Source organism: Phocoena phocoena, chromosome 3 (genome assembly GCF_963924675.1).
Source record: "Phocoena phocoena chromosome 3, mPhoPho1.1, whole genome shotgun sequence".
Taxonomy (NCBI): Eukaryota; Metazoa; Chordata; class Mammalia; order Artiodactyla; family Phocoenidae; genus Phocoena; species Phocoena phocoena.
The window spans coordinates 23,125,867-23,148,407 of record NC_089221.1 but is presented as its reverse complement, the minus strand read 5'-3'; positions in this window follow the sequence as shown (position 1 = coordinate 23,148,407).

Below are 22,541 nucleotides of genomic sequence, written 5' to 3'. Positions count from 1 at the left end.
ATATCTCACACACAGAAGAGAGACAGAGAGAACAGTTGCTAACCGAATGTAGCAAAACAAAGACAGAAGGAGAAGTAGATGAGAGAAACCTATAAGTGAAATTTGCAGCATTCTAAATTAAAGAATCCTTGTGTGCTATTTCATTATTGTATGTTAATCATTGAAATAACAAGAGGGAGAATACAAAAAAGGCTATAATAGCAAAATGTGAGAGAAGAAAGTATAAAACAACAAACAAAATGACAGAAGGTCAAAAAATCTAATAACGATATATGTACATATATTTTGCACCTCTCGCATAGCTATTACTTGATCCAAACTCCATCAACTCTCATTAAGATTATTACAAGAATTTTCGTTTTTTCTTGTCTGCCTATGTCTCCCTGTAGCCTAGTCTTAATACAGCAGCCAAAGTGATCCTCATAAAATATTTGATCATTTTGTACTGGAGTTTTATATTAGTCATTACCATGACCAAAAAGACCTTTGTGATTTATCCACTTGGAATCCCCCTTACCTGTCAAAACTTATCTACTGTGCCTTCCACTCTATTCCAGACACACTGATGCTCCTGCAGTTCCTTAAACATTACCTGACAACAGCATCCATGTATGTAAACACTCCCTTACATTGTCATAACAGAAGGATACAAATAAGGAACAATTCCTTCCTTTTCTTTTTATCTAATAGTATAATCCTTACAAAGAATTTGATAAAAACAGTAAAAAGAAAATAAAACTACATGTCAATCTCATTTGTCAGCATGGACACAATATACTGGTAAGGTTTCTGTGTTCTGTGCACTTCCCTGCATTTGCTAAAGTGTTTCTCACAGGGTGTCTCACTGGGGCCTTCTGCAGTGTAACAAGACCCTCCAAATCCTCAATGATGTCATTTTGGTCATTTAACTTGTCCTAATTCTCTTTCTCCAGGCCTGTTCATTGTTACTGGTATCACTCCTTCCCTGTCCTTACTATCTATTCTCTACAGGGCAGAAAAAATTACTATGCTAAAACTTGAGTCAGTTCATGTCATTTCACTGCTCAGAACTGTTTAACTTATTCTTAATTTACTCAAAATAAAATTCAAAATCCTAACAATGTCTTGAAAGGCCCTTTAGGATTTGCCTCTCACTGTCTTTCTGAGTTCACGTCCAAGTGCTTTCTGTTCATTATCTCCACTCCAGCCACACAAGGCTCCTCACTCTTCATCCTTCACACTGGCACCCTGCCACCTCATGTTCACCACATGCCACTTTTCAAAAAAATCTTTTCTCCTAATGCCCAGATGCTAACCTTTCCGCTGACTATACCTTACTTCCTTTATATCTCTTCAGATGTTGATTTTCAGTGAGGTACTTCCAGAACTCCTTATCTCCTCTCCTTGCACTTGACATCCCATATATATGTTTGTTGTACATTTTGTCCACAGTACAAAATGGTACATAAATGGAGTTTGATAAATATTTACTAAATGTATGAGTTATTATGTGTCCCTTTATCAATGATTTTAGATGCTTGGATTACCTTCACACATACTAGTCCTTTCCAGTAAATTCACTCTTACTTTGACTTGTCCTAATTCTATCCTATCTGGTCTTCACATTGTTCTCTTTATTATAGAGACCTACTTTTCACAAGTAGGGGCCAAGTCACAGAGCTCCCTGACCATCTCAGCATGGGAGGTACCAAGAAAAAGAAAGAGTCTTAGAAGAATCACAGCTCCTTAGAGTAAGGATTTAAATTTTTCAAGCATCTGCAGTACCCTTTGAGTCAGTTAAAGTGACTCTTCCTCAATGTATTATGTTTTCCACAGGTATAAGATGAATATTCAAAAGTGAATTCTCCATGATCTACAAAGTTCAATATGGATTTCATTTAGATAAATTCAATTTAGATTCGTTGAGTCGCTGCTCACCAAATAGAGTTGATATATTCAAGAGATACCTTTATTATCAAAGTGAAGTTTTATATGAAAAATGGTGTGAACCATGTGTTGGAGGATTTGTCGATATTAGCTCCTTTTTTAATTTAGAAAATTGCACTATGAATTTATATGTCTTAGTCTAGCTCTCCTTGATAAAGAGAGTATATTATTCTTTCACTCTTTATTTATTGATGCCTTCATTAAATGAGGAAGTCATTACTAAACATCTACTTGTGCCAGGCAGCAGAGTTTTACAAGGTTGAAGCTCGCCATGGGAGTTCAGTGATAAAGTAACATGTAACCATTTAATCTAACTAATCAGATACTCTATGGACAACTTGGGATATAAATAAAAAGAGATAGGATTTAACTAATTTCATTGTCACAACAATTCAATAATTTAGGGCTATTAATACCCTCTTTTACAAATAGGAGACAGAAGAGAAAGACAGAAGCTAATTTGTTCAAGGTCACGTAGCTAATAATTTGAAAGCTCAACTCAAGACCATTGGCTCCAGAATCTTTGTTCTAAAAGATGAAAGTCTATTTTCTTGAATATGAATAAATATAATTTCTACTATCAAAGACTTCATAGTATAAGGAAAGATGAACATATAAAATATTTAATACTATGGTATAAGTTGGTATAAGTGTGGTGATAAAAGTTTGTATGGAATTTTACAGAAACTCAGCTTAAGAAATAATTTTATTCTTCTTATGTGTAATAAGTAGCATAGCATGGAAAGCTAACAAGGGTTGGTGGCCTAAAAGAATTTGAGGGATAATTTAACAAGGAGGTCCAGCCCATTCTAGGAAATAAGAAAGAAACAATTATGATGAATCATTAGATGAGTTTGTGACATCACTTCCAATTCTCTGTGAGTTGCATTTATCTACCTCTATCCCCATGAAATGACAATTTGATTACTCTGAGGTGTGAATATCTGTTCTTGGAAAACATCCCTTTATAAACATTTGAAGACTGGAAGGGAGGATTAACATTCATTAGATGAATTCTTTATTCACTGTTAACGTGTCTCGTTTCTCCCCTTCTAAATACAAAAGGTACCTTTCAATTCCACATATAGTAAAAGATAATTGGGTACTTGGAAATAACATAACCAAAGATGAAAACCATGAACATTCCATTGTCAGTCTGTCGCATTAATAAAAGTTCAATCATCTTGCTTTATTTTAAATATGCTGTAAGAAAGCCAGCATCCCTCGTATGCACCACTCTTATTTCTATAACAGGTTATTCTCTAGTGCAAAAATAACAGACGTTGATCAAAATTAAGGTAACAGTTCACTCTCATGGAACTAATATTTTATAGACTACTTAAATAAAGTGATAACTATAAATACGGCTGTATGCTTAATGTCCAGCCATTAGTAAGATTACATTTTTTTGATTTAAAACTTTACCGTACACAATGAGCCACTCAAAAAGTTTATTGTTAAAACATTTTTACATTAGAGGAGATTGTATCTTATGTCTTCAACCTTGAATATTATCCTACATACTTTCAATTAATTTTCAGGACAGCTGGAATTACTGAAGTGTTTTTGTATACATCTATTCCTGCTAGTCAGGTTGCTGAAACATATGTAGTTTAGTAGAGATGAAAAGTAATAAAATGTCTCAACTTCCAATTTTTGTAATTGATGAAAATTAAGAGAAATAGGTGTCATTATTTAACTCCTCCCTCTTTTTTCTAATTCTAGACAGACAATTGAATTAGACATTCAAATACCAATTCTACAATTTTGTTTTGAGTTCCCACTTTATGTCAGTGACCCTCTGGTACGGGAAATGCAGGTGGAAAAAAAAGCATGGAAATCTCTGTTCACATGGAGCTTCATAGAAATGAACACATATAGTCAAACAAAATAATATCATGTAGTTATGAGTTCTGTGTAGACAATAAGACAATGATGACAGAAAGTGAAAGCTGGGTTGATTTGGATCACTTTAGTTCTTTGGTCATGAATGGCCTCTCTGAGAAAATGACATTTGAACTGAGGTTTCCTGTCTGTAAGATCTAAAATGCACTTACATACCATCATATTTTTTTTTCCAATTAGGATACATTCTAAACTTGTACCGTGATAAATGATAGCCAGTAAGACTGGACAAGTCAGTTTCTGTGAACTCTTATAATACCATTCTGTCCTTACTACTCTTAGCCACCCTGGCCTCTTCTCTGATGTTTTGGAGGTAGAGCCATTATATGTGGATTGATGTGGAAGTGGGGATTGCATATGACTGCAAGTGAAAGAGAAAGGAAAGAGAAGAAATGGGCTTGATGGGCTTGAGTAACTGGGAGGATTAAAGAGCCATTATGATGGCTAAGCCTCCTTCCTTCCTTCCTTCCTTCTTTTCCTTTCCTTTCCTTTCTTCCCCTTCCCCTTCCCTTTCCCCCCCTTTTCCTCTGTATCTTCCTTTCCCTCCCTCTTCCTCTCCTGCCCTGTTTCCTTCCCCTCTTTATTCTTTTTCTCCTCCCTTTCTTTCTTCCCTTCTCGCCCCCCCCCCCCCCCACGACTCCATGAATCTCTCTCTCTCTCTCTTTTTTTCTTTCTGGAAGGAGAGATTGCAACATATTAATTTTTAAATAATTTTATATATTCTAGTGGCTTTTAATCACCCTCATCCATTCAACCCCGCCTCTGTTTTCCCTAACTCAGTGTGCTCTAACATTCTCTTTGGAATAATTTGGCTTTTCTGCCATTTTTATTCAATTATGCTCTTACTAATAAATGCAGATGCATTAAAATTGACAGACTAAATAGAGAAATTTCAAAATAAAGAAGATATTTGTGACTCATATAACTTAACAAGTATAAAAAACCTAAAGTTAATTCCACATAGGATTGACAAGAGAAATGAACAGCTATTTCACACAAGAAGCTACCCATGTGGCCAAATAATCATATGAAAAGATGTTCAAGTTCATTAGAAAAGTGCAAATTAAAATCACAAGAAGAAACTAATATAAACTCTCAGAATGTCTAAAATTAGAAGACTGCCAGTTACAAGTGTAGAGGGGAGTTGGAGTTAGGAAACCATCAGAACAATCTCAGTGTGCTGGTAGGATTTTCAAAGTGATGTATTTGCTTTGAGAAAGCTGTTTATCTTATTTACTAGAGTTAAAATTATTGTGTTCTGTGACTTAGCCATTCCACATTGGGGTATGTACCCAACTTGAAAGCATGCACAAGTAAACCAGAAGATATAGAGAACATTCATAATAACATTTTCATGGTAGCCTGAAACTGAAAACAACCTATGCTGATCTATTGCTAAATACACTATGGTTTATTAATATAATGAAGTATTATATACTAATATAGATAAACTGTAGGTGCACATAACAACGTGGATGAAACTCACAAACACGGTATTAAAAACTGAATCCAATAACAAAAATACACATTGTAAACTACAGGGCCCTGCCATTTTATTCTATTTGAAAAAGGTTTGGCATTTGAATTGAGGTTGATCACCTAACTATAACTATAGTGGCACCAAATTAATATATAACCCGAACAACCTATTTTGAACTGAGGGTTAGTTGTTTCATTGACCCATAAAATAAGATGTGCACTGAAAAATTTACTTCTGTAAAGGAAATATTAAATAGGTGACCAGTATGAAAAAGATCAAATGGTCTGAGTAGATTCAGATTTCTATTATACCTGTTCCTACATGTATTAGATTGCTAGGACTACCATAATAAAATAACACAGACTGGGTGGCTAAAATAACAGAAACTTATTTTATCGAAGTTCTGGAAGCTAGACACCCAAGATCAATGTATCAGCAGATTTATTTTCTTCTGAGGCCCCTTTCCTTGGCTTCCAGATGACTGTCTCTTTATTGTGTCCTCACATGGTCTTTTCCGGTGTGTGCACATCTCTGGTATTTCTTTGTGTTTCCAAATTTCCTCTTCTTATAAGGACACCAGTCAGATTGGATTCAGATCCACCCTAAGGCCTCATTTGAGATTAATCACCTCTTTAAAAGTCCTATTTGAAAACACAGTCACATTTTGAGGTACTGGGAGGTAGGGCTTCAACACATGAATCTTAGGGGACACAATTCATCCCATAACACTACTGTTTTGTCTTCACATCTTAAACTCATTCTACAGTCTCATGGAATGGTGCCTATGACTATTGAAGGGGAGGAGAAATAAACACAGCCTGATTTCCTGATCAATCGTCATGGTATGCTGCTTATAAATATGCAGTATTTCATGAGCAAAGGCCAATATTCCGTCTCGCTGTATACAGACATAGAAAAATAAAGTTGAAAAAAATGGCAACAGAGTGTGAAGATGGTGTTTCCTTCTTTAATGCCCACCAGAATGTATATATTTGTGGAAGAAGATCTAAATGATAATGCAAATGTTAAGGCCCATCTTGTCAATGTCAGTCAGCCCCTTCCTCTGTTCAATGGGCCTGTGTACAGAGTGGTCATGATGACAAGGATCAAGGGCAATGCCGGGCTCAGCAGTATGAACTTCCGCTCACCAACTCCCATCTGTTACCACCACTGCCAAGTGCTCACCACTGCAGAGGTTAACACAAAACTCCATATGTGGCACCAATCCATGGACATTCTTGAACGAATAGCAATCAGACCACTCTTGTAGCAGAATTACACTGGACGCTTTTTATGATGGATGTTTGGTACTTTCCCAACATTGGGATAGACACATATTCAGGGAACAGATTTGCATTCTTTGGCTGCAGAGTTACTGCTAGCACTAATATTCATGGATTTGCAGATTAGTTTATCCATTCCACATTAATCCCAAACAAGATTTCTTCCATCTAGACAGTCCATTTTACACTATGAATATGGATTCATGTCTAAAGAAATCATTGACCCTGGAATCAGCTAATTGGATAGGACAGTGAAATACAATAGCTTGCTGAATAGCCAACTACCACACCTGGGAAATAAGACACTTACAACTTGAAGATTTATCACAGAGGACAGTTTCAGACATGCCTTAAACCAGAAGCCAGAGGATGGTGCCATCTTTATTGTAGGACGGAAGCAAAGGATGTACCTACCAGTGTTCCCATCACAATTATTAAAATAACCCTTGGCGATTTTTTTTTTCTTCCTGCACCATAACTTTAAGCGCAGTTAGTTTGGAGGCACCAGTAGCCTAAAGGAGTGCTTGCAATAGGGAACATGGTAATTCTGGGGCTGTGTGTCCTGGGGCTATTGGTTTCCTACTGAATAAGCAGATATGGGTGATACTAGCCAGGGAATCCTAATTATCAGAAGTAAAGTGGATTGCTGGTAGACATTGCAGGAGTGGAGGACTGTTTCTGAAATCTAAAGGATTCACTGAGTGTCTTCTAGTACTTTCTTGCACTTAGATCTTGGTCAGATCTAAGGCAACTCAACTCCTATAAGATTAAAGAGCCCTGTTAGGTGAGGTGCTGGTAGAAAATAAAGAGAATACGGGGCTTCCCTGGTGGCGCAGTGGTTGAGAGTCCGCCTGCCGATGCAGGGAACGCGGGTTCGTGCCCCGGTCCGGGAAGATCCCACATGCCGCGGAGCGGCTGGGCCCGTGAGCCATGGCCGCTGAACCTGCGCGTCCGGAACCTGTACTCCGCAACGGGAGAGGTCACAGCAGTGAGGGGCCCGCATACGGCGAAAAAAGAAAAAAAAACAGAGAGAATATGAAAAGGCTGATAGAAGGAAACAACAATGGTTACCAGCTTAGGCTCAAGAGCCGTTGCAGAAATGAGACAGTAGAAGCTGTCTGTGATGTTAATTATAATGCCCTTTATCTCCCTGCTGTTTTATATGAAGAGCATGACGGTAGCTAACATTTTAAGTTTCACACAACTGCCTTTATATCAGGAGGATTTGAGAGTTGATTGGCGTTTTCGTGTTTTCTGTTACACAGTTTTTGAACCGAAAAAAGGGAAATAATGAATGTTGTGGTGCAAAAGGGGTGTAATGTACAGGATAATTTCCATTAAACCAACCTCACTTTTCTTTCACAAACACTAACATATCTTGACTAAGTCAAAAGACCCCTTGCTCTTTGTTCTCTGCTGGCTGATGACCAAGGAAAGGTATCAGCAAGACAATAAAGATAAGAAGGTGAGTGAGGCTGGAAGATTTATTGCCTCAGCTCCCTTGTGAGGGTTTATTGCATTCTGGTGGTATCTTCTTCTCAAAAGTCATTGCTTACATAAATCACCTCTGTGCTGTTCTCTCTCTGGGTTCTGGTAACACATCTCCCTTCCTTCCTCTTGCTCCTTCGGATCTCTGGAGGTTAAAGTTCCTCAGTGTTAATAGTTCCGGGAAGCTATCCTGTTCATACAATCATAATTAGGCTATTTGTTAAACTCTTCTAAAATTAACATATTCTATTGGTTCATGTTATGGATACAGATATTAAGAATAAAATATATCAATAAATAATTAATAAAAATAATTAGTTCCATATTAATATGCCCATATGAAGTCAACTAACATCTCAAATAACCTCAAAATAATCTTGGAATTTTCTTCCATTGGCATATAATACTTTTATTTGACACTATTACTGATAGGCAGAAGTGGCTACCAAAAGACTATTAAAGCACAGGAGAATCAGGCAAAGAAAAAAGTGCCATTTGGGGGGGAAGAAATTTAGCAACTAATGGCATTTTGCCAAGCAAGAAGCAGATGTTTAACTATAACTGTCAACGAAACATGAATAGAAAAAGCAATAGCATCATATGAAAGTTTTAGTTTAGAAAGTACAAAATCTGAAAACTAACATAAACACCAAGATGGGATTGAAAAGGTGTGGTGGAATCAGTCACTTTTTGTGTGATATTTCTAAAGAATAGATGGTCCCTTTTTTAATTCAAAAATTATTATGGTAAGAGCAAATCCAAAGTCAATGAATTTGATGGCTCACAAGGTTTTTGGACAGTTTAGAATAAAATTCCTGGCAAGCAGTGAGAGCAAAGTTCACTGAAGTGGCTAGACTATATTGACACTTGGAACAAATGTGGACTTTTAATGGATACAAAATCTAAAAAGCAGTGTACTAGTTTGTAGAGTTCAACCAAAACTACTGATCTAGAAAGACTCACTTATGAAAACAATCTTTTGCCAGAAAATTAATGTCTTTCACCAGTGAGTTTATTCAATAAAGTGAAAAAAAGTCTTCCCTTATATGAAAAGTGTCAGTTCAGAGATCCTTCTATGCTCAATTTACAGATCGTTTCATGGGCAAATGTATAAAACTCTTTGCCCCTTGGCAACATAGCATGTGCCCATTATGCTTTCATGGATATTGAATAGTAACTACAAAATGGTTATTCCTCAAAAGGCTAAATTTTATATTTGGTAATGTAACCATGCCAGATTTGCAACAGCAAACTTATAAAGATAGCTTGGTTATTTATTATACTGATATGTAATCATCTTTGATTTGTTGGGACATTTTCTTAATTTTTTGAGCATTTCTAAAAAGAAATAATATTAAAGTGAGCATAGGTGTGGAAATTAGTATCCAAAGGCAAAACAAGCATTTTATGTGATAACTTCTGAGAATGAAAAATCAAAGAATCAGTATACTTTCATGATTATTGCACATTACAAACTCACAGGTATGTTTGTGCACTGTTGTTTCCAGTAATAACCAATGTTACACTTGCAGTCTACTCCCTAACAGGTGGTGGAACAGATAATGCTATTCTCCTACGGCTACACGCTAGGTTTTTAAAAGTGTAAGAGTGAATTTTTAAAAGAAATACAAACTGGCAAACCTCTCTTCATGCATAAACATTTGTTTGAGTTTAAATTATCCAGTTAAAATGGTAGTGCGATTTTTTGGTAAAACATTGTTAGCAGTTTTAATGTTTATGTAGGTATATACTTGAAGTCAAAGGGGATTTTTCAATCCCCTTTGAAATCCCCCAATTTTATTTCAATCAACATGTCAAGTTTTATATCTGGGCTATTTATACAGGCATGAATATTTTACAAAGACAATGAGGACAACCCATTCCATCAGCTTTATTCCATAAATGTGAAAACTGAGGCTCAGAGTTTAAGTGACATGTGAAAGAGCACACTGCTAATTAACAACAGAACATCACTGAGTATAAACATCCTGTTTTCCACAGTGGCTTCACCAATTTACAGTCTCACCAAAAATGGGTAAATGTTCCCCTTCCTCCACATCCCCATTAACACTTACTTTTTGTCTTTTTGACACCAGCCATTATAACAGATGTGAAGTGCTATCTCACTGTGTTTTTGGTTTTTTTTTTACATCTTTTTTGGAGTATAATTGCTTTACAATGGTGTGTTAGTTTCTGCTTTATAACAAAGTGAGTCAGTTATACATATACATATGTTCCCATATCTCTCCCCTCTTGCGTCTCCCTCCCTCCCACCCTCCCTATCCCACCCCTCTAGGTGGTCACAAAGCACCAAGTTGATCTCCCTGTGCTATGCGGCTGCTTCCCACTAGCTATCTATTTTACATTTGGTAGTGTATATATGTCCATGCCACTCTCTCACTTTGTCACAGCCATAAAAAGAAACGAAATTGAGTTATTTGTAGTGAGGTGGATGGACCTAGAGTCTGTCATACAGAATGAAGTAAGTCAGAAAGAGAAAGACAAATACTGTATGCTAACATATATATATGGAATCTAAGAAAAAAAAATGTCATGAAGAACCTAGGGGTAAGACAGGAATAAACACACAGACCTACTAGAGAATGGACTTGAGGATATGGGGAAGGGGAAGGGGAAGCTGTCACTGTGGTTTTAATTTGCATTTCCCTGATGATTAGTGAAAAAGTTAAAAATAGAACAACTACGTGATCCAGCAATCCCACTTCTGGAAATATATCCAAAGGAATTGATATCAGGATCTTGAAGAGTTATCTGCACTCTCATGTTTTTTGCAGCATTATTCACAATAGCCAGGATATGGAAACATCTTAAATGTCTATCAAGAGATGAATGAAGAAAATGTGGTAAATACATACAATGGGATACTATTCAGTCTTAAAAAGAATGAAATCCTGGCATTTGCAACAACATGAATAAACCTGGAGGACATTAGGCTAAATGAAATAAGCCAGACACATAAAGACAAATACTGCATGATCTCCCTTATATGTGGGATCTAAAATAATCAAACTCACAGAAGCAGAGTGTAGAAGGATGGTTTACAGGAGCTGGGAGGAAGCGGTAATGAGTGATGCTGGTCAAAGAATATAAAGTTTCAGTTATGCAAGATGAATAAGTTCTGAAAATCTAATGTACAGTATGGTGATTATGGTTAGCAAAACTGTATTATACACTTGAAATTTTCTAAGGTAGATCTTAAGTGTTTCCACCACATATAAAAAGAAGAAAGAATGGTAACTCTTTGAGGTGATGGATATGTTAATTAGCTTGATTGTGATCTCACAATGTAGATCAAAATATCAAGTTATGTACTTTAAATATGTACAAGGTTTGTTTGACAATTATATCTCAATAAAGCTTAAAAATGTATAAGGAATCCTGTCACAGTTAAGGATTCCATCTATGCTATTCCACTGCAAATAATTTAGGTGACATTTTCCAAAATTGATATGTCTTTAAAAGGCATATATCTTCCATAGTACATATTCTGCTTTAGGAACTAAATACCTTAAAAAAATTCTAACTTACACTAATTTACATAAACACAAAAGATCGTTTCCAAAAATGCGAGTTAGGAAAAAATTCCATTAATTACATGGTTACTCTGAGAAACACTGTTACTATAAAAAGAATATCCATAGGATACCTATTACTGAATACATGATAAATGGTAAAATATATGTTACCTATTATAAATAAAGCTTGGTCCTGGTTATTATCAAGTTATAAATATATGAATGACAAAAATATAATCATCCGCTGACTAGTTGATATTATGAATTTCTATAAACAAAAACAAATCTGTTAACCTAAGAGTGTGAAGAAAATCACTGGTCAAGTGCAAAGCCTTCCTCTCCTGACTCCCTTCCCATATATACCATCACATTTCCTATTTTACTGCAGTTGGGTGAAGTCGTAAGTCATGCTTATTTTACTACTAAAACCATATCAGTTCCGTGTTTATCATAAGGCTTTCCCCAATCAGTCCTTTTAGAAATCCAGTGTAGAGACAACACCATATCATCCCTATGTTAATTCTCCTTATTGTCATTAGAGCCATTCCATGCCCTTTATTGAGATGCAACCACATTTACTTGTGGTGTATACAAAGATGCAGAGAAGATTCTGTAATACAGCATGGCAGATACTTCTAATATCAAGGGTACGTTGAGATTAAATGGGTCAATTGCCCTCTCTGAATAATAGTCTTGAGTAAAGTCTCACAATTCCTGATGCTTTTCAAGTCTCCAGTGGATTCTCTCTCTTTTCACTTTATGGAAGTGTATTTTATATATATATGTATTCACATATATATGTATATATCTCAGATGAGAAGTGTGTACCCTTCAGTACACAAATAAGCCCACTAAATGTTGTGCTTCCTTCTGATTTGTGGCATCCTTCAAACACAGTGATTTGTTTTTCAGTGCTTGGGAGCATCACACAATAATTTCCTAAAACTTCATAGTGATAACTGGCCTCTAAATTTAGCTGGTTCCAGGATGTGTCGGTCAACCTCCATATGTTATGTGAATAACTATTCTTGGCAAACCTCCTATTTAAGGCAAGCTATGTAAATTGTGGTGTCCAGCATAAAATAAAATTCTGGGGCCTATTTTTTTTTCCAAAAAGTAGGAAAGTGGGCTTCCCTGGTGGCACAGTGGTTGAGAGTCCGCCTGCCGATGCAGGGGACACGGGTTCGTGCCCTGGTCCGGGAAGATCCCACATGCCACGGAGTGGCTGGGCCTGTGAGCCATGGCCGTTGGGCCTGCACGTCCGGAGCCTGTGCTCCACAACGGGAGAGGCCACAACAGTGAGAGGCCCGCGTACCCCCCCAAAAAAAAGAAAAAAAAATGTAGGAAAGCATTTCAATCTCTCTTCACCTCTCCCTCTTGATCTGTCATAGTGTTCTGTATGTGCTGCTTAATGTCGCAATGCCTCGGCCCTTATACTCTTGAGGTGAGTGCAGACTCTCACAGGCTCTCAGGACCCCATGTCGTGACTTAGTGTGTGGGCGCCACACGCCTAAACCTGAACTTCCTGTGCTTGTGCTCAAGCCCCCTCCAGGGACAGAAAAATTCTATTCAGTTTAGCCTTGCTTCCCCACCATTACACAAAAGTCAAAGATTTTCTTAATTTCTTATTTGTTCTTTTTCCAGAAGTTTTCAAACTGTTTTCCCATTCACATATCCAATGTGAGGTGATTGAGAAATTATATCTCCCACCGTTATTGGTATGTTCTTTTGCTCAACCTTCCCAGAAAGAAAGCCACAAAAGAAGCATCAGTCTGAACGGACCCTGGACTGAAGAATTCACTCTGTTTTCAGTAAAGGATACATGACTTGAGAAGTGTCAATACTGATGACTGTGTAACAAATCCAACATAGCTGATGTTTACTGCATTTCTAACCAGTTTAGCAAGCATGTTCTTTTATGGTAGAGGGAGACGCACAGTTTCCATTTTCTGTATTGACTTGTCTAACTGGGAATTTGAGTTACTTGAAGAGGGGCACAGCTACTATATTTAGGTTCTGACTTGGGGTAGCTGCCTCTAAAATGACTCCTCATGAGCCCCATCACCTTCACACTCCTTTTAATCCCTTCTCTTGGAGTGTGAGCTGGGCCTAGTGGCTTAATTCCAACTAAAATAACAGCAAAAAATGTTGGACTGTCACTAACGTGATTAAGTTATAGGAAATTGTGACTGTTGTCTTGCTAGCAGACTATCTCTTTTGCCTTCTCTACTCATACACTTCGATGAAGCTTGATGGGCTGGAGAGGCTCATGTGGCCAAAAAAATCACAACAAACAAACAAAAACAAAGCAAAAACAACAACAGAAAAACCCTGAGAGTGGTCTCCAGCTAAAAACCAACAAAGCACAGAGGGATTCTGTCCCGCAGCCCCTGATGACTGAATTCCACCAAGAACCATAAGAGCTTGGAAGCAGATCCTTCCCAAGTTGAGCGTTCAGATGAGCCCCTGTGAGAGACCCTAAAGTAGAGGGCCCAGTGAAGCCATTGCCAGATTCCTGACCTATAGGTCGGGTGACATAAAAAACACATTGTATTTTAAGCACTAAGACTATGGTAATTTGTTATGCAATATAGATCTTAAATATAACTAATGTTTAATAAATGTTGACTATCACATCCAATTACCGATCAGTTAGTACTGATCCAATAAACCTTGGATAATGGTATATCCCATATGAAGTAATTAGACTCCTTATCATTCAATCTGAGAATTCAAAATGGTAAAGATTCTTCAGGCATCTTCTGCTGTTTTTCTGTATACGTCCGAATTATTTTACACCGCAGTCCTTAGTCTCAGTAGCTAATTCTTTACTTTTACGCTGAGCTTGGACAGCTGTAAATTTTGTTATTAACTGTCTCATGGGATAACACTATGAATATGATATTTTCCAAGAATCATAGGAGCATGGGGATGGCAATGTGAGCCAGTTCTTGTTTTCAATACTAATCTTAAAGTAACATGATTAGGGCCTCCCTTCTCCCTGGTTGTTGGTTTCACTTTTGTGAGTGCTTTCTATAGCAGCAATGGAATAGTATCATTTGTCATTTTCCTGTCACTTTGGCTCATTTTTCTACTAATTTAGCCATTTGCAAAAGGACTATATGAACAATTTGTGTCATATGCCACAACATTTTCATTACTTCAAAACTTTGGATGAGTTGGCAACCGTCCCAGCACAAAGATATTGTAAGTACCTTCCTATTTATCCTATTTTAAATCCAATAAACATTTTTTTCATATTTATCGGGAGGTGTCTTTGCATCAGATATCACCACCGTTACCAACTTGTGTGTTTCATAGTCACTAACTCGAAATTATTTAGTTCTATCTTTGGAATTCACATAAATATCCAAAAGACACTTGACATGAAACTTTACACGGCAGGTAACAGAGTTTGAACAGTTTTTCAAGTTCAGCTTCCAGGCTCCTCAATGACATGACTAACATTTGATTGAAAGAGATGAGCTGAAGAAGATGGAGACAATTTCAACTTACAGAAGCTATACCTTCAAATCATCACCCATCTTTTTTATTGTGCTTATTATATAGTCTCTCTGAGTACATATCAATGTATATTTTTCCTAGTGCACCTTCACATCATCAATTAGAAAGTTCAGAATAATCAATTCCAGTAACCAAGTACAATCTGAATGTTCCATCTTTATATTAATTTATATATTTTGCAGAGCAATTTTATAAGAAGGTAGATCAATGGTCATGATATCATCTCCATGTACTATTCTAAAATGGAATAGGGAACAAAAACAAAGGCAAATAAAATTTAATGTAATCATGATCATGAAATGATCATGTATTTCAATGATCATGAAATACAAAACAAAATGCTCTATCATCTGTAATTTTTTTTTCAAACGAAAATGTCTCTAGTAAGTAGGAGTGGGAACTAATAGGAATAACAAGTTATATCAAAAAGATCAATATATATTTATTGTCTCTCTACCACTAGCCTATCATGTTGCTAAATTAAGTGGGAAAATATGAAAATGTAAATTTTCAAAATTACTTTTTCAATACTGATACGATTATACAGTTTATATCTGTTTATTCTTGTTTATAGGACTTAGATTCCTTTTATCAAAGCACATTATAAGAAGAAAGAAATATAGGCATGCCATAAGAGCATTGGCACAATTGAAATCCTTCAAATATAGTACATAAAATATAACAAATAGAACAATGAAATGATAGTCACCTATTTTAAGCTAATGGATTCTCCAGATAACACTTCAAATTTAGAAGGGGAAGCAGGATATAGCTAAAATACCAATGGTGTTATCTTTGGATTCAGCCAATTTAGTCACCATGATAAGGGTTGAGCTTTGGGTAAGGGGATAACATGATAATTTTTCATAGTGTGTTTTGCTAACTTTGTTTTAGCCCTAGGCTGATGTAGATGCTAATTACAAACAGCACTGATCAGGAGGAACCACTGTTTGTTTTTTGTTGTTTTGGCTTAAATAACAAATATTTATCTCACAGCTTTGTAGTCTTGGAATTTCAATATCAAGGAGCTGGCTGACTCAGTTACCAATGAGAGCTTCCTTTCTGGCTTGCAGAAGGTCACCTTATCACTGTGTCCTCACATGGTAGAGAGAGCTCCAGAGCAAGTTGTCTGGTGTCTCTACTTAAAAGGGCACTAATATTGTCATCCTCATGACCTCATCTAATCCTGTTTACCTCCCATAAACCCCATCTTTCAATGCCATAGCATTTGGGGTTTGGGCTTCAACATATAAATTTCGGGGAGACACTATTTAGTCCATAGCAGTATTTTAAATGTTACTGAGGTTACTAAGCCACAAGGGAGTCTGGGAAATGCTGTGATTTTTCTTTGGATTTTTCAACCTTTGGGATAAAAAAAGATATGTCAGAAGGGGGTTGGGTTGGCACACTTGAAGGCAGCATTAGAGACCACATGAAAGCTGATTCCCCCAACCATAGACACTGTCACCATCCATCACCAAGAGGAACCCATATTGATTCTGCTTTACAGTTCTTGCAGACTTTTCATCAATATCTACTGACAACCAGAAGACATATTACTAAATTGCCTTCCAGAAAAATTATATCAAATTATACCCATGTGTAGTGTTAGAGAGTGCTTATTTCCCCATGTCTTCAACAACACTGTATATTATCATTAAATTTTTCCCAATTTGATAGTGAAAAATCTCACCCCATCACAGTATTTTTTAATTGAGATATAATTGATGTACAACATTGTGTAAACTTAAAGTGTGCAATGTGTTGATTTGATACATTTATATATGGCAACATGATTATCAGCTTACTGTTAGCTAACACCTTGATCATATCACATAATTATTATTTGTGTGTATGTGTATGTGCTAAGAACATTTAAGATCTAGTCTCTTAGAAACTTTGAAGTATATAATGCAGTACTGGTGACTATAATCATCATGCTGTACATTAGATCTCCAGAATCTTTTTTTTTTTTGCAGTACATGAGCCTCTCACTGTTGTGGCCTCTCCCATTGCAGAGCACAGGCTCCGGACATGCAGGCTCAACAGCCGTGGCTCACGGGCCCAGCCGTTCCGCGGCATGTGGGAACCTCCCGGACCTGGGCACGAACCGGTGTCCCCTGCATCGGCGGGCGGACTCTCAACCACTGCGCCACCAGGGAAGCCCTTGAGCCTCTATTTTTGAAAGCTGAGTCAAGACAAGAAAGGATCACAGCATGAAGTTGATACGAAGTTGATAATCAGCCCATTTCAAGATCTAGACCTCTGACTAAAATAATAATTTACAAATGTCACATGGGGATAACCTACCAATGGGGAGAAAAAACTAGAGAGAATACACACACGTGAGTTTACATATTTTAAATAATATTAAGTTATTAAAACATCATGAGATAACATGTATTGCACACACAACATGTACTAAGTAATTTACATGTATTCAACTAATCATTGCAACAACTGTATAAGGAAGATAGATCAGTATTCCCCCTTTCCTGATGAGAGAACAAGAGTACAGAGAAGATAAGTAACATGAACAAACACACTTAGCTAAGATTTGAACATAGTCTAATTCCTGAGAGCTCACCCTCTTGACATGGCAGTAGGTGGAGCAGTGATCATCAATTGAGAATTAGATGTTAGAGACAATGATAGTATTTTTATGACTAGTAAACTATTGACAAAATACTGATTTTTACAATTAGCTTCATGCCATATTAAACACACACTTTCCCACACATGTTCTAACATAGAATGTACATAGAAAATAATTTTATGAAGAATTGGCAAATATATTGTCTTAATTGATTAAGAAAACATTATTTTTAAAAGAGCTTTGCAAAAAAAAAGAAAACAAAACACCTACTAGTTACTTGACAAAATGGAGGAGTAAGTAGGAGTGAGATAAGGATAATGAACAGAGGCCAGTTCACTGGACATTAACAAGTTTCTTATCTGTATAAATTCCAAAAATCTATTTCTATTATGGTATGATATCTTTATGAGAACATTTTGTATGTGTTTTATATTACTTAGATTTTTAATGATTTTTTTCCTTTTCTTACAATCTATTTCTAAGCAAAAGGCTGCATTTTAGATTTTTTTTCAATTAATTAATTTATTTTTGGCTGCACTGGATCTTCATTGCTGCGCTTTCTTTAGTTGCAGTGAGTGGGGTTACTCTTTGTTGCGGTGCGCAGGCTTCTCACTGCAGTGGCTTCTCTTTGTGGAGCACGGGCTCTAGGCATGCGGGCTTCAGTAGTTGTGTCACGTGGGCTTCAGTAGTTGTGGCTCGCGGGCTCTAGGGCACAAGCTCAGTAGTTGTGGTGCACGGGCTTATTTGCTCCATGGCATGTGGGATCTTCCTGAACCAGGGCTTGAACCCATGTTCCCTGCGTTGGCAGGTGGATTCTTAACCACTGTGCCACCAGGGAAGACCTATTTTTGATTTTTTAATCTAAATTTTCTATGAAAAAGATATTGCAAAATAAGTCTCATTTTCCATATGATTTTACAAATATATTTTCATAGTTATGTGCATTTATTACAGATACCACATAGAGACCAATTAATATCAGAGCGGTTGAAATGTGAATTGGTTGTATTTTTAATAATGAAATAATAGTGAAAACAATGTTTTGTATAAACTCCCTTCCACACAGGTTACCATTTTAACTGTGATTCTTATCAGATTTTGATTTATCTCTTTATCCATTTTTGTAGCTAATGGGGAACAAATTACTTATTACTCATGAAAGACACTAATGACCTAGTGTTGCAGAAAAAGAGAATATTACAATTTACATTTAAATGAGATTTGAAATGTTAATGAACAGATCTAGTATTCTAATTATCTCTACAAATACTTTAAATTAAGGTGAACTTTTGTAGATGAATCGTTCCTGAGTCTTTCTCTAGCCCTACAGTGTTCCTTGATAGCATATAAAGTGTATAATACACATATTAGATTCATGTATTGTTATAATATAAAATTATACAGTCAAATAGCTGTGATTATTATTAACAAACATATAATTTCACTGTAATGAATAAGCATAATCACATAGAATATTTTTAAACCGTAAAATTATCTTGTGTGAGTATTTTTGAGTTTTGGGTTTTACTCTTTTATTTTCTTCTGGTTAAAGAAATAGAGATATCACTGGTTGGAAACAGATGTTTAGATAAAAATTTTCCATACAACAAAGATATTCATCTTTTACCTTAGCACAGTACTTTCTGTAATGTGTAAATTTCTTTGTAGGCAGCAAATAATAACATGGAAAATGAGGTCATGTGTGATTTTTCATTAGTTCACTATGTTTTGGGCTACCAAAAAACATGAGTTCAAAATCAAACCTTCCATCCAACTAAATGTAGTGACTCAGAGGAAAATACAGAATACAAACACTTCATCTTTTTTTCATCTGTACCATCCTAGAAGATGGCAATGTGTTCTTCTCCCAAATTTATGCAATTTTCTTAATAAATGTATCTGACGAAGCATCCCAAGTACAACAGCATCTCCAGGATACAAGAACTTACATAGTGACTGAAAAAGAGAGGCCATAAGTATTGAAGAGAAGTTAGTAAAATATTTTGAAAGAAACCAGATAGAGCAATAGGCCTAAGAAAACATCTTTTTTTTTTTTTTTTTTTTTCCGGTACGCAGGCCTTTCACTGTTGTGGCCTCTCCCGTTGCGGAGCACAGGCTCCGGACGCGCAGGCTCAGCGGCTGTGGCCCACGGGCCCAGCCGCTCCGCGGCACGTGGTATCCTCCCAGACCGGGGCATGAACCCGTGTCCCCTGCATAGGCAGGTGGACTCCTAACCACTGCGCCACCAGGGAAGCCCGAAAACATCTTAGGGTAAGGGTGAGGGTAAGGGTGGCAGAAACAAAAGCTTAGTACATCAAGTTATCAAAGTTATTATCTGCTTAAATGAGATTGAACAAAACTTGTAGTGGATTGAAGATAATGACGACAATGCCTAGCACTGCACAAGAAGACTTCATGGTATTTGTTCTCATTAATAGGCATATGAGTAGATTCCTTTTCATAGGTGGAGAAAACAGGCACGACAAACATTGGATTTGTATTTTAAATCAGAGCAAAGAAGGAACAAGAAAGTGAACCACAGTCATCAATTCTCCCTGATGCTACAAAATTTCATCCATAGCATGATAATACCCTTTTGTATTAGTTTGCTCAGGCTTCTATAGAAAAATGCCACAGACTGAGTGGCTTAAATGAGAGACATTTACTTCTCACAGTCCTGGAGGTTACGAAGTCCAAGATCAGGATGCCAGCATGGTGGGGTTCTGGTGAGAACCTCTTCCTGGCTTGTAGAAGGCTGCCTTCTTTCTGTATTCTCACAAGACAGAGAGAGAGACAGAGACAGAGAGAGCAAGGGTGAGCTCTGGCCTCTTCTTACAAGGGCACTGATCCCATCACCATTAGACCCCACCCTTATAAGCTCATCCAACCCTAATTACCTCCCAAAGGCCCCATCTTCAAATAGCATTACATTGGTAGTTAGAGCTTCAACATATAAATTTTGGAGGGATGCAGTTCAGTGCATAGCATTCCACCCCTGACCACTCCCTGCAAATTCATGTTCTTCTTGAATGTAAAACATATATATATTCCATTTCAGCAGCCCCACAGTCTTAACTCAAGGTATCATCAACTCTAAAGTCCAAAGTCTCTTCTAAATATCATCCAAATCAGACACAGGTAAGACTCAAGGTACATTTCACCTTGAGGCAAAATTTCTCTCCCACTGCAAACTTGTAAAACCAGAAAAGTTATATGCTGCCAAAATACAATGATGAGCCAGGCATAGAATAAATATTCCCTTTCCAAAAGGGACTAATAAGAAAGAAAGAAGAGGTGATGGGTCCTAAGCCAGTTCAAAACCTAGCAAGGAAAATCCCATTAGATCATAAGGCATGAGAATAATCTCCCTTGGTTCCATGATCTTCCCTCCAAATCCACTGAGGCGGCAACTGGTCCAAGAAAACCAGAAAGAGGCAGCTCCACCCTTTGAAACTCGGGAGGAACTAGTCATGCCTCCTGGGCCTGTGGTGGAAGTGGTAGCCCTGATGATCTTTGAATTACCTTTGGCATCATTCTTCCTTTTCTTGAGGAATAGCGCCTGTTCACCATAGAATAGCTCTGTGTCCTGTCTTGTAGAATCTAAAAAGTCTGACAGCCTTCCGTCATTCAGTCCCACTTGATCTGTCCCTTTTAGTTCAAACTGGAAGCCTCAGCGCTGGTATAATCCCATCTCTATTCCAAGCCTCTGCTAAAATGGCTGATTAAGTTTATGAGTGACATCTACAATCTCTTTATGAAATGAATATCTAGCCATACTCTTCAGAACAAGCTTTCTCACATTTTACAATATGAATAGGCTGGTTCTTTTGGATTTAATTTATATCTCTCCAGTCACATTTTACTGTAAGCACTCAGTAGAAATCAAGTTGCTCCTTCAACACTTGCTTAGAAAACTCTTCAGTTAATTATCCAAGTTCATCACTTGCAAATTTTACCTTACACAAAAACTAAAATGCAGTGCAACCAAGTTCTTTGCCACTTACAACAAAAATCACCTTTCTTCCAGTTTCCAATAACATATTCTTCATGTCCATCTGAAACCTCACCAGAATGACCTTTACTGTCCATATTTCTACCAACATTCTTTTCATGATTATTTATCTATTTTCTGCGAAGATGGAAGCTTTCTCTGAGCCTCTACCAGAACAACTTTTAACAGTCCCTACATGGCAATTTCAGTTTTTTCTGGCATGCACTTCCAGCCCCTACCCATTACCTGGTTTCAAAGCCACTTCCACATTTTTAATTATTTGTTATATCAGCATCCCACTTTTGGTACCAAAGCCTGTTTTGGCTCAGCCTACTATAACAAAATGCCATGTACAGACATCTATTGCTTAAACAACAGACATCTATTGCTCACAGATACAGAGGCTGGAAGTCTGAGATTAGGTACCGTTGGGTTCTAGATAAGGGCCCTCTTCCTGGCTTGCAGATGGCCATCTTCCTGCTGTGTCTTCACATGACAGAAAGAGAGACGGAAAGAGAGAGAAAGAGAGAGTGCAAGATCTCTGATCTCTACTTATACAGCATGGTTCCCATCATGAGGACTCCACCCTCATGATTTCATCTAAACATAATTACCTCCCAAATGCCCAACCTCCAAGTACCAGCATTTTGGAGGTTAGGGCATCAACACATGAATTTGGGGAGCACACAGAATTATGTCTATAACATCTTCCTTCCATCTTTTTCCATAATTCAAAAGCCACACATCTCAACCACATCCACCTCAACCAAGGAAACTTCAGGTCTTTCACTAGGTTTTGTGCTATATTTAC